General features: G+C 34.4%; 1 protein-coding gene and 1 long non-coding RNA gene across 2 annotated transcripts in view; both read left to right on the top strand.

Moving 5' to 3' along the window:
- LOC134201545 (uncharacterized) overlaps nucleotides 1-17,633 on the top strand; it is a 358,050-nt gene that overhangs the window by 179,252 nt on the left and 161,165 nt on the right. The window lies entirely within an intron of this gene.
- Nucleotides 1-17,633, top strand: part of LOC101743966 (calsyntenin-1) — a 186,645-nt gene that overhangs the window by 70,910 nt on the left and 98,102 nt on the right. The gene's annotated exons all lie outside the window — the stretch shown is intronic.

The following is a 17,633-nucleotide window of genomic DNA, read 5'->3' as shown; positions in this document are numbered from 1 at the left end:
CAGACCTGCGAGAGGATTATGAGAATAATAATTAAAAGTGATGAGTGTGTGTAGAACAGCTAAAATAACAAATATCACATGAGAATTATAGTAATGGCCATACACATAGCAAATATTGTTAAACTTGAATACAAAATATTATAAGTAACACAGTATATACGAAAAGTATAGAACAATGAACAATTTGTCTTTTCGTTAACGAAATATATGAGATCAAAAGTGGAATTAGTTTTTAAAATGCCGATGTAATTTACATAATACTATTTAGTGAAGTTGAATGACCTATAAGCAGTAACAACAACCGTGCTCTACTCACACTACAGCTTATCTAGAAGGAATCTAGCCAAGCTGTTAGCGATAAGAACGCATAGTTATATTAACTGGCCGTTATATACCTAATTACATATGTACTTTTCGACGGTTAAATGATCGTGTGTGCAAAAGTCTTACAAATTGCTGTGTGTTTAAATTTATAGTCTGTTTTGAAAGATCGAATTTTAATAGCTACTAGAGGCCCCGCAGTAGTCGAAATTCGACTATAATTAATTGGAATTGTAAGTTTGTACAATATTATGATTGTATTTTATTTAAAAAAAAAAATGTATATAATGGTAGTTGTGTGTTAGATTTTTTTTTTAAGTTACTGACATAGATTATAAGTAGTTATTACTAACAGAGTGTTATGGTTTAAAAAAAAAACTGAAATAAAGTGTTAATAATAATAATAATAATATACTCCTATAATCACAAATTTCGCCAAGACTACACTATAAAAAATATTAACAAAGGCAAACAATATTTAATCTATTTTCAATTTGACAACAGACGCCAAGAACAAAAGTTTGACAATAAATAGTATGCATGCGTGTGTGCGTCAAATACATGGTATGTAGGTGTGTAATGTTTTCCTTATTGATTTAAAATATCTTTGATGCATTATTTAAAAAAAATATTAGCATTGTGCACTTCTTCTCTATATTCTCTATAAGTGTGGAAAATTTCATACTCCTCCGTCCGCGCAATTTTCGTAAAAAGGGATACAAAGTTTTTGCTTCACGTATTAATATATAGATGTAATGGCAATGCAATAATTTATTTATTTTGTTTTATTTTTACAATCTTTTTAACAGTGTAATTTATAACTTTTTAAAGCTTAAATTCATTCTCAAATTAGTAGATTTTTCTTAATATTAATAAATGTTTATGCTTTTATTGCTACACAAGAAAGAACAAACTTTCCATGCTTATAAAAAAAAACCTTTTTAGTTCGGCTAGTTATAAAAACTTTTTATTTAAAGTTTTTATAGTTATTGCCTTAATAAGGTTTATACGCATGTAGGTTTGTACGCAAGGTATACGCATTACTTACCAACTAGATTCTGTAGGCAAGTTCTTAAGAGGCGATTGAAACAATAAACCCAAGACTATACAAACCAGAGACACACGGAATGCTACCGCTGACGTGATAGCCACATAAATATATAACTACGTCAAAACTTTGGGAGCTCAGGGCTGTGTGACGCCACAATTGTAAATTTAAATTTTAGCTGGTGGTAGGAACTCTTGTGAGTCCACGCGGGTGTAGGTACCACCACCCTGCCTATTTCTGCGGTGAAGCAGTAATGCGTTTCGGTTTGAAGGGTGGGGCAGCCGTTGTAACTATACTTGAGATCTTAGAACTTATATCTCAAGGTGGGTGGCGCATTTACGTTGTAGATGTTTGTGGGCTCCAGTAACCACTTAACACCAGGTGGGCTGTGCGCTCGTCCACCCATCTAAGCAATAAATAAAAATTGTTTTTTTACAATCTTAGTTAAACGCACATCATTCGTTTATTTCCTGTGACGTCATTACGTATGACATCATACTTTGTGATTGGTGTTGAGCTTAACGTGAAAAAACGTTCGAATTTGTAATATAACATTATAACATTTCATTTAGTTCACTTAAATACTTAGATCGTTTTCGTGTTTGATTGTTAGATGACCTCTGAGCGATATCTGATAATAATACAAACTATGTGTCTATAATCTATTGAAATATCTAAATATGTAGAATAATTTTCCTTAAATTTACCTTCCCAAACTGGTTTTTAAGACCCACGAGTGGAGATGTCGTTGAACTTCCAAAATGTCATTAATTTAATATAAAAAAAAATCATAAAAAAATATTTAAAGAAACTGACAACCCTAAACGGTATTGTTGTGAGCTTTGCTTACCTTCAAACCGGAGCACTCTCTAGATGAGTTCGCAGACTTGTCTTTAATCTAGTTTAGATCTTGAGATTTAGGTCACGTCTCCGAGGTAAACCAATTTTAATATGATCGTTTTTTATTAATTTATTCTAAGTTAATTTACATTGTAAAATGATGGTCGAGAAATTTCTTTCTGTTCTGTATTACAACAATTTGATATTAAATTTTCATTCCGTAAAGAGAATTACATTATTCTCTATGGAATTTATTACGTTTTAACTTTTATTTCATTACATTTTAAATATCATCAAATAGAATAAAATAATAACCGATACCTAGAACTCATGTATGAAGGTGAGTGGCAGCGTTTACGTTGTGGACAACTGAACTGAACACCAGACCTGAGTTCGTCCACTCTACTAAGCAAAAAAAAATATCTGGTCCCCAAAACAACACATCTACAACATCAAGCAAGAAAAACTGCCAAAAAACACGTGATCACGACTCAAATGCTAATATAATTAAATTGTTTATAACCTATACGGATAAAATTGAAAAACGAACAGGAATTAAAAAAAATTAATTACAAATAGACAAATTATTTTTTGGCGCTAAAAACAACAGAAAAAGATTCGTCGTAATATACTTTAAGATCAGGTTCACACAGCAAAATTGTAAATTGATGTTAAACGTCCGCCTTGAGCCATAAAATCAATCGTAAATCGTATTTGAATGCCTCGATCGCCTTCACCTATATTTTCTGTGCAAAATATCAAGTTATTGCTCGCCCGTTACGCGCGAAAACTACCAATCATTATTTGAGGTTATGTTCGTTTTAATTTTACATTAAAACATATTGTACTAAGAAACTACCATTTTATGAACGTACGCTTTTTACCCGTCTGTTTGATTAACATATAATCGATCGCAAATCGCACATGGTCATCTGACCCCTGATTAGGAATTCCAGGATTATGGGAACAATACAGTAATCCCCCCTATAACGCGGTACCCTTATAACGCGTATTCATATTACGTGATTTTGTGCTCCCGGCATCGCGGTCTTCCATGAGTGACGGTAATCACTCTGTATCAGATGGCCGTATGCTGGTTTTCCTACTACGTCGATTTTTATGCTAGAAGCTAATTATAAAATAAACTTAAAACATTTCGTTTACCCGCCCTCACAAGGAAACAAACTTGAAAATGTAATAAAAATAATGTAAATCTTTACGTTTCCATAATTATAGTCTAGAATAATCTAGAATTTCGAGCACAGAGCGAAATCTACACGCAGTTATTATTTAATAGATCGAGCTAATAATAATCCTGAAACGTCCAAATTTTGTTGAATAATTACAAAATGAATTTGCTATATTGAGATTGACTTTTTATAATAAAAACCGATCTGTTTGTTCAGGTATAAAATGACCTAGATTGAACTCGCCGAAACAATTAATAAACAGAGTTTAGATTAATATTTTAAATTAAGTTTTTGAGGCCGCAGAATTTGTTTTTAGATGAAAGCTAAAACGAAATTTTACGCAATTCGTCTACTTTATTTGGAGGATATTTCATTTAAAATAAATATCAATTTAATTAAAGCTACTTGTGCTGGCGAATCTCGCTTTTTTTATATTAATTTCGACCATCCAATTTCAGTTTTTTTTTTTATTACTGGTGGTAGGACCACTTGTGAGTCCGCGCGGGTGGGTACCATATTTCTGCCGTGAAGCAGTGATGCGTTTCGGTTTGAAGGGTGGGGCAGCCGTTGTAACTATACTTGAGACTTTAGAACTTTAATCTCAAGGTGGGTGGCGCATTTACGTTGTGGATGTCTATGGGCTTCAGTAACCACTTCACACCAGGTGGGCTGTGAGCTCGTCCACCCATCTTAGCAATAAAAAAAAGAAAAAGTTTTCGTTCTCACATTTTATTTATCTCTACGACTCGCGAACAAATTACTGAATAATAATTTATTTCTTAGATACTGTGCTTACTTATGAATGAATGATACTTCATTGTTCGCTCAGACCAATAACATAATAAATACAGACGTGGTAAAGCTGTCAAAGGGACGAAACAAAACAATGCGGACTATTAAAATACAAAACTAAACTTCGCTTATGTTAACAATAAATAGAATCCACTCAAAATACGCATAATACGAAAACGAATGGATTAAAAAAAAAAGAAAACACTATTCTAAAAATAAATATACGGCATTGCGGCGCTAGGGAAGCTTGAATTCGAAATGAAGATTACGGTTAGGTATGCCGCACATCGCTGTGCTGCGGACATTTTATATGATTTAAGTTCAAAGCTAGCACGTGACTCAGAATAGTATAGCACCCTAAGTTTACGAAATTTAATGTGTTGAATGGCCGAATGAAAAAGGAGTCCTTTGCCTTGAAATGTGACAGATTTTTTTTTCGGACGTCACTGAGTGTGTAAACTGTCAAATTCGGAGGTAGGTATATTTACAATTCGCGGTGTAGTCGTTGGATTTTTAAAATTCGCCCGTCCGCCATTACGGACTAAGAAAAAAACTTTTGGAGTTCAACATCGCCGGTGGCCGATTCGCGTCAGCCATCATAACTTAAATTAAAATATCTCTTCCTGCTTCTCAACATAATCTGCCGGTTAACGTGATTTAAATGTTTAATGACTTCCTCTTTCTCGGAACCTAATGAATTAGTCGGATATATTTGGACGAAAATGAAATCTAAACACCTTGATCGTTTTCCTATCTTTTTTACCTCCGCTACTGAAATAAGGTCATAAACTTAATGGATTAATAGGTGATTTCACAAAACAATCAAGTACCATTCGCTTAGTAGCAAGTGCAAGCTCTACTGTAATTCATTAAAAGCCTTAAAAAAAAGTAGATTTTAGAGTGTCTTTAACAAAAGATTAATAAATAAGAAAATCGGTTCGTGATAAGTTCGTAAAGAGCTTGTGTTACAGGTACCAGATAACGGAAATAAATGTAAGATTTTTATTATACACATACATATATTCAATATACATCCATAACCCTTTCACTGGTGGTAGGACCTCTTGTGAGTCCGCACGGGTAGGTACCACCACCCCGCCTATTTCTGCCGTGAAGCAGTAACGCGTTTCGGTTTGAAGGGCGGGGCAGCCGTTGTAACTATACTGAGACCTTAGAACTTATATCTCAGGGTGGGTGGCGCATTTACGTTGTAGATGTCTATGGGCTCCACTAACCACTTAACACCAGGTTGACTGTGAGCTCGTCCACCCATCTAAGCAATAAAAAAAAAACCCTGGAAAAGACATTTATATTTATCATACAAATACCTTCCCTTGGCGGGATTCGAACCCGCTACCCCCTTGTGTAGTGACCATGTCACTTACCACTACACCAGACGGCCGTTGAAATGAGAACGTAATCAAAGTAGTCAAAATAAATTATATATGCGCTATTAAGGACAACCCAACCCAGAAATTATTACTCAAATCTTGATAAATACGGCCCTTATGAGAAGCGTCATCTTTCAAATAGATAAACAATTATCAAATCGGTTCGCCCTGAAATGTTTTCTGAACACATAAAAAGTACAGTTTAATTGAGAACCTCTACTCTTTTTTTAATACGGTTAAATCTTGTTTTTTTTTAAACTGCAATACAACATTCTGAACTTTACAAGCTTCACTATCTTGGTATAGCAAAGGTTACGCAATGCTTCAACTCTGATCGCTTCTTGGCCAATGTGTCCACTAACTTTCTCCTCTGAGTCATGTTTGTCGTTAATATTTTCCAGTATGACCCGGCTATTTCACGCTAAGTGACTTATAACCACATCATGCATACAAAAGAGACCGCTTCAAACTACGAATTTTATTAATAAACTAGCTGTACCCGTCCTCTTCGCTGGGAATTTCAAATTAACATTATTATTTCTCACCCCCACAAAGATTCTCATCATTAACGCCCCCGCAACTGGTGTAGGGAGTCCAGCACTCATATAAATATTAGCCTATCCATTAAGTACGTGTATTTTCTACATGGATACCTACCAAGTTTCAAGTCAATCGGATGCATGGTTCAATAGTTATAACGGAACATCCGTAAAAACCACTGTAGATTTATATATTAGTATAGATGGTATAGAAGTATAGATTCACAAAATTATATTTTGTACTATATGCGTAAAAAAGAAATGTGTGCAATTCACACATACTCGTACTAGAAGTGAAACATTCAATAGTATTTTATTTATATCTTTCGCAAAGTAAATCTGAGAAATTTATATGTCTATCTCTTTCTAGTGTTGCGTTTTCTTTCAGCAAACTTCAAAACGCCATTGTCCTGAATAAGGTTTGCTTTCACGATTCCTGGGACCGTTACCTGCGTAACTTTAGAATAGTGTAAGCTCTCCGAAGAATTATCTCAGATGATCCCTTTCTCTTCTATTAACCATCACACATCACGCTACCAGAGTAGATTTCATATCCAATATCTAGAACAGTTGCGCTCAAGGAAGTTTCTAGAACTTATTTTTGCCTTAAAGCATTCTGCTCCAATTAAGCCCCCTTCTTCGGAGTTTCTTGACCACTTGAGATGTCCTCAAACAGAGGAAAGTCCTTCATGGTAGGCAGTATTCCGACTTGGCATTTCTCATATCCATAAGCGACGGTTGACCACTTAATACCAGGTAGTGTTTCTCAACTGCCTATTGTGGTAATAAAAAGGCAACTATTAACCTCCGTTTTCACCTTAAAAATATCCAAGGGTTGTGTGTACAGACAGCCTCCGAAAACCAAAATACAAACAAGAAAATGATTGTCATTTTTCGCGTGCTTAGGCCGCACTCCCATTTCACGCTCTGGTAGATTCTGCGAAACACTGCTCTTGTAAGGGCTAGTGTTAGCAAATTCTCTCATTTTGAGCCCGTGAGCTCACCCACCCGTCCGGGCGTAGCTGAAATAGCCCCGTTACCAGCGAATAGATAGAAAAAAAAAACGCTTTGGTTTTTTTTATTCGAGAATTTAGCATTGACTTCACAAGCACACATCCTGTTTGCCATTGAACTTGTGTCTCTACAAAGTGCATTAGCATAATACGTGACTTACCATAATCTGTAATACATTAATTAATATGCATCGACTGAAATATCATCATGATGTCATAGGACGTATAGATTTAATGTGCAATATTTCGAGAGCTCCTCATAATTTGACCGCTACGTTATTGACATAATGCAATTTTTATTCACATGACAACATGCGCGGTTATCTTTATTGAATAATAGAACGAAATGGAACGAACGTAATCTTTTTTTTTTTTTATTGCTTTGATGTGTGGACGATCTCACAGCCCACCTGGTGTTAAGTGGTTACTGGAGCCCATAGACATCTACAACGTAAATGCGCCACACACCTTGAGATATAGTTCTAAGGTCTCAGTATAGTCACAACGGCTGCCCCACCCTTCAAACCGAAACGCATTACTGCTTCACGGCAGAAATAGGCAGGGCGGTGGTACCTACCCGTGCGGACTCACAAGAGGTCCTACCATCAGTAATTACGCAAATTATAATTTTGCGGGTTTGATTTTTATTGCACGAATACCCGCCAGCGAGATTCGAACACCAGTGCATCGCTCGATACGAATGCACCGGACGTCTTATCTTTTAGGCCACGACGACTTTAAACTTTAAACTTTACCTTATCAAACTCCTTTTTTTTCACTACCTATTTTAGTGACCGCGAGGGATCATGCTAGATTCACCGAGCGAGTGGTTGAGCTCACGTGGCTTTAACCAGTGGTGACGTTGCTAACACTAGCCCTAGCCAGAGCAGTGCTTCGCAGAATCTAGCACCGAATCGAAAACGCGACTCACTGAGAAGATCCGGCGAGAAACTCAGCGGGTTGTGTCTGAGGGTTAATTTTACGGTGACAATGACGGTCAAACTCTCTATTTCTTAATCCTCTTATAAATTTGTGTGCCGTAAGCACGCATTAGTGGAAACCTGAATACTGAATTTATCTCGCGGCCAATAGTTTGTTCCGACTTGAAGAGTAAGACAGCTGTCGTATCAATGTGATTCAGACTTCAATTGCATGTCTAAACCTACGGTATCCACGTAATTGATTTCGGATAATTGCCTAAATCCAGGGCCGTAAGCTCATAAGTTATATTAAAAAAAACTAGGCAGGTACGCGAGCTGTTGTGTTTGGGTTTGAAGTTTTATTTTGTTCATTTAGTATGTCTTCAAGCTTAACCGTGTAACTTATTAAACGCATTAGCGTTCGTGACACATTTGTGTACAAGGGTAGAAAGATGAAACAAAACCCCCAACAGTGGCTTTCTGGGTTCTTCTAAAAAGTCCATTTAGCTCTCGGTAAATTATCATTTTACTGAGAAGTTATCTCATTTCATCTCACCCAACACCTGCTGTGTTGTCTTATCTGCCCTCATTTAATTCAATTTCATTTTATTATCAATTATTTCATTTCGTGCCATTTCGCTTTTCATACAGCCAAAATGATTTCAGTCTTTCTTTACAAAATAGTTGGCTGTATAGGTCACGTTCCCTTAGCCTTTCCGATAGACGAATGAATCAAAAGATGTATAAAAAGCTCCTCCGTGATATGCATGTTTGGCGCTAGTAATTTATTTGCTATTTATTACCGAATTTCAAAAAACACAATAAATTACAATACGTGATGCTCGAAAAATTCTACAATAGTAAAAGACACTCTTGAACGATTTTCCGAAAGGCTACATTTATACGTAATTTACGTCAATCGCCCCTGAACGATCCTTAATAGAGCAAAATCTTAATTAATAAGGAATATATCGTTAATTAGATAAAATTAACGGTTTCTTCATACTTTGATGTCGCGTAAATTAAACTTGAAAGTTCACACGAGCGTACTTAATTGGTCCAAACGATCGGGTTTGGCAGTTAATCGACTGATTTAAGTGACTGTTGTACTCGGAGGGTATTAAAGCATTACAAATAGTAATATTAGGATTACAAAATAGGTAATAATAATTTTACATATTAAAATGATCACTGCTCTAGTTAATAAAAGTAATCAGAGTCTTGTGCACTGTTTTTTTTTAAAACAAATTCAACAGTGAGTTTTCTCTCGTAAACATAGTAATTTATTGTTTTTCATGTGAATCATTTCATCAATGTACAACTCGCAAAAAAAAAATTGTCAAAATTTGTTTAATATAAAAATGTAAATTTTGTAAAATGGTAACATAACATTATTAATACTAATATGCATCGAATTCTATACAGTTTAAAGATTTTGGCCGTTATTGCATAAAAAAACTGTGTCCCTTTGCCTCAGATCTAAAAAAGCATCAACGCAGCCTTGGACAAAAATGGCCGCCGTCGCCTTTCGGTTACAAATGGATAAAATGACATCATTCTGGTTTCGAAACTGTTGCTCGTGACTCTTATAGGGCTGCATATGATTATAACTCTTAATTATAATTGTTTTAAATGGCATCCATGAATTATAATTAATATTTAATATATATTAATTGATTTTCAATGACCCCATCGGTCTTGACAAATGTTTCAAATAACATAAATAATATTATTTTATTGGCGCACTCTCTCACGGCTAAAGTTTATGTGGAATATCATAACTGTCAGTGCAGATGACGGCCATTTTACCTTACGAAGCGCGAGTTTTGTTTTGCGTTTGAAATAGACAGGGCGGTGGTACCGATTCGTGCACTGAATGTCTTAAACATTTTCGGACTCAGAGTTTTTTAATTTTAATAACAAGATTGATTAATTATAAATTTGAAGTTTTTCATTTATAATTACCTTTACCTTCTTTTATTTGTATCTCGAAGTGTTTTTTTTTATGGCGTGCCTCTAAAATAACGTTTTTTTTTGTTACAGGTAATAAAGGCATGACTCTCGGCCGGATATCCGCAAGCAATACTTCGTGACATAGTAAGGTTGAATTAAAATATTTTTTTCCAATTAAACCTGGTTCTTTTTGCTGTCCATTATTTAGTCCGTGACCATTAAAACTATAAAGTATTTGAAGATGTAGAACGAATAAAATGACAATAAAAAGGGGGGTTTAATTGTTAAAGTAATTTTAATCACGTTTACGACTAACGAAAACTGATACATTGGATATCACGTAATTACTGGTGGTAGGACCTTTTGTGAGTCCGCGCGGGTAGGTACCACCACCCTGCCTATTTCTGCCGTGAAGCAGTAAAGCGATTCGATTTGAAGGGTGGGGCAGCCGTTGTAACTATACTTGAGACCTTAGAATTTATATCTCAAGGTAGGTGGCGCATTTATATCGTAGATGTCTATGGGCTCCAGTAACCACTTAACACCAGGTCGGCTGTGAGCTCATCTCCCCATTTAAGCAATATAAAAAAAAAACAGTCTCAAATCTTCTGTTTTCAGTCAGTATATTTTGAGAACTCTCCAACCTGCAAGAACTGTTTCAAGAGCAGAATAAAATGTTTCTTTCAATTACTAATTTCAAACTTTCTGTTTCAAACTTGCATTCGTGTCGATGAGGTGGTCTGTCACTAAGAAAGATACTAGACTCAAGCACTCTCTAAATAATAAAAGAAATAGTTTCTTCATTCTCGAAGATTCCGAGAAATCGATTTTTCTCTGAAATTTCGTAATAGTAATTTTCTTTCCCCCATTGTAGACGACTTTTCGGACATGGTAAATTAAAAGTCATTAAAAACCCCTGTATTTTTCCGAGAAATACGATCCTCTCGGCCAAGACGAGCTGAACGCTCATTAAATTTGATCATTACCCCTCGGTAATTTTAAATTTCATCCATAAAGCTCTCCAATGTTAAATCTCTGAAATTACTATCTACGTATTAACGAATCATGTTAGAACTGGAATATCAATTTCATGTGGCTTTTTGTATTACGCTATATTAAGTTTGTAGCGGGCTTGGCTTAGACCAGTGATTCTGAACCTTTTTTTTGTTGCGGCACATATTTAACGATTTTAAAAATTTGGCGGCACACAAAGAAAAAGATAAAAATTATTTACTTACTACCGAATCACATACATTTGCCAATTTTAACGAAAGAAAAGGTGCAGTAACTACTATGCAACACCTTGTGAATCCCAACTATCACTAAAACAACACGTTTTGTACGCAGAAGTGGCAAGTGTGCATCGACTTGAGACATATTCCTATTGCTATGCACGCCGCTTCATCATAATTTGGCACTAAGAAAAACCGCGTTGCAAGACAAATAATAAAATAATTTATTTTTTTGTGGATTTAAATATATATTCATGTTAAAAATATTTTTCTTTTTAAATGATATAATTTAATAATATTAACATCATTCATCAGACTCAACATTGGTGACCCCGACGTGATTTGCTAAGACGTGGCTGAGGCGTGATTATAGTGGTGATGAACAGTAACAATTCATAGTGAAAGACATTACGTGTTTTAAGGTGAAAAACTGCAACCTGTTTATGGTGCGACGACTCGACACAGACTGTCTAAGCTAAGCCCGCTACAAGTTTAACAAAAAAAAAAACAAAATGTGTGCAATTCACACGTGGTAGAAGTGAAACCTTCCAAAATTAAAATACAATTATCCTAAACGTCTTAAGTATATGTAAAATTTTGTCATTAGTAAATAATTGTAAGGTAGCGCCCTCTGTGAATTGATATTTTAATTTCACGTATAATCCTAAATTAAAATTCACTACAAGAGCTTTCATACACACGTTAGTATTAAAAAATCTCACAGATGGCGCTGTATTAAATAGTATGTATATTTCTGTCTCATTCTTTGCTGGCTTCATCCTACACATTTTTGTATTTGTGTCTCTTACCTGTCGTTTTTTCCGTTGCATCCGGTTTGAAATCACAACGATTCTAAAGAAGTTTTCACTTCAATATGTACGCAATGTATATTATTAATAATAACGTTCCGTTTCTTAAATTAAATATTACATTTTATTAAAGTAAATAAAAATGCTTCCATAAATAAGTGTAGTTTTGTTTTAGTGGCTATGACCGCCCATTGTGCTTTTTGTATTTAATTTCTTGCATTTAATTTTATTTTACATCGTATACAAATAAATAAAATCGAAATGTCTGCTTGTATTATTATAATTCTATATTTTATAATAAAAAAATTTTACATGTATATACAGTACGGTACATATACCAAAAAAACATTTTTTACAATTTTATGTTTGTCTGTTCCGTCTTTTTTTTTTTTATTGCTTAGATGTGTGGACCCACTCACAGCCCACCTGGTTTTAAGTGGTTACTGGAGCCCATAGACATCTGCAACGTAAATGCGCCACACACCTTGAGATATAACTTCTAAGGTCTCAATATAGTTACAAATCTCTGGAACAGCCGGACCGATTTTGACGGGACTTTTGCTGGAAGATAGCTGATTTAATAAGGAGTAACTTAGGTTACTTCTATTTTAGAAAAATCTAAAATTATTTTAAAACAATGTTGCAATGTGAGAATAATACGAAAACTGAAAATAAATAATAATTCAAAAAAACATAAACGAAAAAAAACAAAACATTTTTGCTATATTCCACACGAACCAAGTCGCGGGCACAGCTAGTATAAAAATTAAAATAAAGCATCCTTCACTCTAGTCCACTATTTGTTTATGTTGTTACATTTGAATCTGCTTTGAAATATAGCCGCTATAACAAACAAAAAATACAACTTCGTCCATTCACACTAAATGACCGGTAGTGGTATTCGCGTTTTGATATTTAGAGCTTAGGGAAACCAGTTACGACCAGACGTTAAACCCGTGGATGGTGGTAAACCTTAATATCGTCTGCTGATCAATAGCAATAATAAAACCAATACTAAACAAGCCGGCTCACTACTTCGTCGGTTCTTTTGAAGCACGTGGGTCTTTTTGTAATTAATATTAAACTCACCAATCCACTGAGTTTCTCGTCGGATCTTCTCAGTGGGTCTCGATTCCGATCCGGTGGTAGATTCTGCGAAACATTGCTTCTTGCTAAGGGCTAGTGTTAGCAAATTCTCTTTGGTTGAGCACGTGAGCTGACCTACTTGTCCCCGAAAAGCTTGGATAGCCCCATAGGCTACCAGCGAATAGGTATGGAAACAAAAATGAACCCATTTTAATCAATACGGCAATTAAGGTAGGCTTCACTATTACAATTGACTTTTTCTTTATTTTCTTGGGCTGATTGTCGCTTCGCTTTGATTGGAACTGTCATATCGCATGTCACGCATTGTAATCGTTTCGACTGTCTATAATGTTCGAGAAATTTCTTCATAGAACATTGGAGAGTATTCTAGATTCGTTTTGCATATATCGAGAACTCTCTCCGGACCTTTCGAACAATCTCGATATAACTAGAACATTCGAGAATTTTGTAGTTGTTATCCGTTTTGGCTATGTGATGACAGTTTGCGTTGTTAGTACCGGTATAACAGTAATTTGGGCACACCGAAGTTTATTAATTTTTAATCATACTGTATTTTGCGTAATAGCGTCAAACCGAAATGAAGACAATTAAAACAGATATAATTATCACTTGTATCAATTTACGTATTGTTTTAATAAAATCGAAAATAAAATTCAAATCTATAGTACATATTATGTAGATGTAAATTCCTCGTGAAGTATGTAAAACAGGAAATTATTCAAACACAAAGCTCCAATAATATTTGTCGCTCTGACGAAGGAAGGCCTTTTAATAAAATTTGTTCCGGAAACAAATTATCATTGCTTGTTCAAAATATTACGGATCCTACTTATTAAATAATTCTCGTAGTATTTTTTTTTCATTTGTTACCTTGTATCAGGAGATATTGTTATTGAAATTTCATTTAATATTAATGAAAGCGATTCTAATGTAATATAACACAATGTTGCATTTGTAAAATTTTCATTTTCATTTTTACTATATTTTATTTATTTAAGATATTTTGTAAACACAACTGTTAGAAGAAACACGACAATAAGGATACAGAGTACAAGGGCACTACTTATTTCATGTTGAAATCTCTTCCAGTAGGCCTGCAGAAGGAAAGAAGAATTAGGAACACATTCACAAACCTAGTGCATACAGTAAACATTACATATAATAATATATACATATTACAAGATACAAAACTGTATATACACACACACACACAAACACACTGACACACACACATATACATATATATTTACTTTTATTTAATATGGTAAGGATAAATAGTGTTTTTAATTTAATATTAGTGACTTAGGCATCTGTCAAATATCTTTTTTTATTGCTTAGCTAGGTGGACGAGCTCACGGCCCGTTCCAAATCACAATTTAAATATTCATGAAGCATTCTCGTCGAAGGCAAATCCATTACTCATTTATCATTCGTTAATATCCCCACAATTGTGCACAGTTGATACATGTACTTATTTTACCTTTAGATTGGGCTTATCTGACGACACAAAAGTGCCCACATCCAGATACGGGCTTCGTTAACTGCACACCCGTTTAAGAATACAATGTGGTTGTTATAACAAAACTATTTTTCAACGTATTGTAGACTAGCGACCCGCTCCGGCTCTGCTCGGGTCTTTAACAAAAATTTGAACGATATTTGACGTTGTTTTATTTAAAAAAATAAAATAACACTTATATCCATATACATTGACATATACCTACTGTCGCGACACTTTTTGTAAATAATAATGTGTTCTACAAAGCTATAGTATATTATTTTATTCTATTATTAATAGTTTTCGTAGTGCACGCGATGTAATGGATATTTTAGGTAATTTTTTTTACTCCTAGGGTTGGTTACATTATTAGAGTTTAAGTAAGGATCCCTTTTTAAAAAAAAAAAAAAAGAATTTAGTCTATCTCACTCGGGAATAGCGTAGCTTCCAAACAGTGAAAAATATTTTCAAATCGGTTCAATAGTTTTGGAGCCTAGTCAATACAAACAAACAAACAAATCTTTCCTCTTTATAATATCTTATCTTATCTTATACCTTTAAATGAGCAATTCTTGTATATAATCTGAATCTCGGAAACGGCTCTAACGATTTTCATAAAATTTAGTATACAGAGGATTTCGGGGGCGATAAATCGATCTAGCTACGATTTATTTTCAGAAAATGTTGTTTTATTCGTGTTTTCAATAATCAACTCTACCCGACATCTATTGGCGAATAATAATACTATTTTTCGTAATTGAGGGCAACTAACCGCTTTAAAGACACAACAAGATGGCGTTATCAAAAAAAAACCGAGCAAAACTCGATCACGATCTGGTTAGTATAGAAGTGTAAAGTAATCAGAACCAAAAATCCTATTTATAGTGAACTAACAGGGCACGGAATAGTATTTATAATATGTTAACACGCGACCAAATCATTAGGACACGTTTTGTTTATTCTAAATCATTTCATTTTATTTGTTGTATAGGTTGGTAATAAGTAACTTTGTACCATTCAAATGTTGGTTGGTAGCATTGTTTTGTTTGAATTCAAATATGTATGTACTTAAATATGTATAAAAAAAATAAGTTTTTTTTTTCTAAGTTCGTTCGAAGTTAATGCCAATATACAAGCTCCATGCGTCTTTAAACGAATCATATATTAAATTATATTTAATGCATACCAATTTCGCAAAAATCTATACATGAATATGGCAATTTGAACGCAATTATGGTAAAATGCTTTTAATTAAGGACTTTTCTTTGGATATCTATATATTAATACGTGAAGCAAAAACTTTGTATCCCTTTTTACGAAAATTGCGCGGACGGAGGAGTATGAAATTTTCCACACTTATAGAGAATATAGAGAAGAAGTACACAATGCTAATATTTTTTTAAAATAATGCATAAAAGATACATTAAATCAATAAAGAAAACATTACACACACTACATACCATCTATTTGACGCACACACGCATGCATACCATTTGTCAAACTTTTGTTCTTTACGTCTGTGGTCAAATTGAGAATAGATTAAATATTGTTAGTCTTTATTAATATTTTTTTATAGTGTACCCTTGGCGAAATTTGTGATTATAGAAGTATAAAATACAATCATAATAGTGTACAAACTTACAATTCCAATTAATTATAGTCGAATTTCGACTACTGCGGGACCTCTAGTTTCAATAATTTTATATATCGCATAAGAAATTTCTGTACAAACTCATTTACATTCAAAGTTAGCATCAAAATTATAATGAAAAATTTCAAATTTGACATAACCTTACTTCTTAATGTCATCAGTCCATGGTATCTATCTACTTCAAGCATTTTCTAGCGAATGTCTGCGATCGTTACGGAAAATTGAACCTTAGATACAACAGCGCCAAACTAATAACTGATGCTTTTGCTAAAGCATTGGCGGAGGCTATGCGGGAATATTCGACGCTCTACTTTTAAGGCTAGAGAAACAAATATAAATATTGAACGTACTGTATTGAACGATGCGATCGATTCCGATTCTTCTAACGAGCCATTCGTGTAAGGCGACAATACAATTGCGACGTTGTCTCGTGTCACATGGTACATGACGGCATTCACATATTGCACATACGGTGCTATAAAGTCACTTGTGTAATTTTCTTGTGTGTAATTTTCGGCCGTCTGGTGTAGTGGTAAGTGACATGGTCACTACACAAGGGGGTTGCGGGTTCGAATCCCGCCAAGGGAAGATATTTGTATGATAAATATAAAATGTCTTTTCCAGGGTTATGGATGTATATTAAATATGTGTATGTGTATAATAAAAATATTACATTTATTTCCGTTATCTGGTACCTGTAACACAAGTTCTGTACGAGCTTACCACGGGACCAGTTAACGTGGCGTGATTGTTAGTAAATATTTATTTATTATTTATTTATTTATTTATTTCGTTAACAATGAACTGAGTATGGGAAAATACATTTCTTAATAGTTATTAGTGAGACGAGAGAGATGTTTGCTTTTACTGATGAAGTTTAAAGTTGTAGTTTAAATATTATTTTATTTCTATAGTCTAACAGAACTATATAAGAATTATATAATAAGATGTTGAATTTTCCAATAATTTGCATGGGTGACGATATCGCAAAGTATGTGCGTGCGATATAGTACCGGTCCACCATTCAAGGACGAAACCTGCAATGGACGTCATGTTGATTGAAAATTAGAGGCACTCTGAGAAATAAATTTACCCACCACGAATTTCAAACTTTGAAGATATATAAAGTAGTCGACTACTTGGAAACTAATTGAAAATGAACTTCCCGGAGACGGGTTCGCTTCCTGGCTTCGAGAGCAAAGTTCTTGAACAGAACCTCTCAGGTCCTGTGCCTATGAAAACGATCGTGCCTCGTTTACATCACCGAGTTCGCTTGCAAGACTACTAATGTTACAGTAGAGCAGGGGTCGGCAACCTGTTTGTCCTTAA

This window comes from Bombyx mori, chromosome 27 (assembly GCF_030269925.1).
Source record: "Bombyx mori chromosome 27, ASM3026992v2".
In the NCBI taxonomy this organism is placed as follows: domain Eukaryota; kingdom Metazoa; phylum Arthropoda; class Insecta; order Lepidoptera; family Bombycidae; genus Bombyx; species Bombyx mori.
This window is presented reverse-complemented; position numbering and strand designations above follow the sequence as displayed.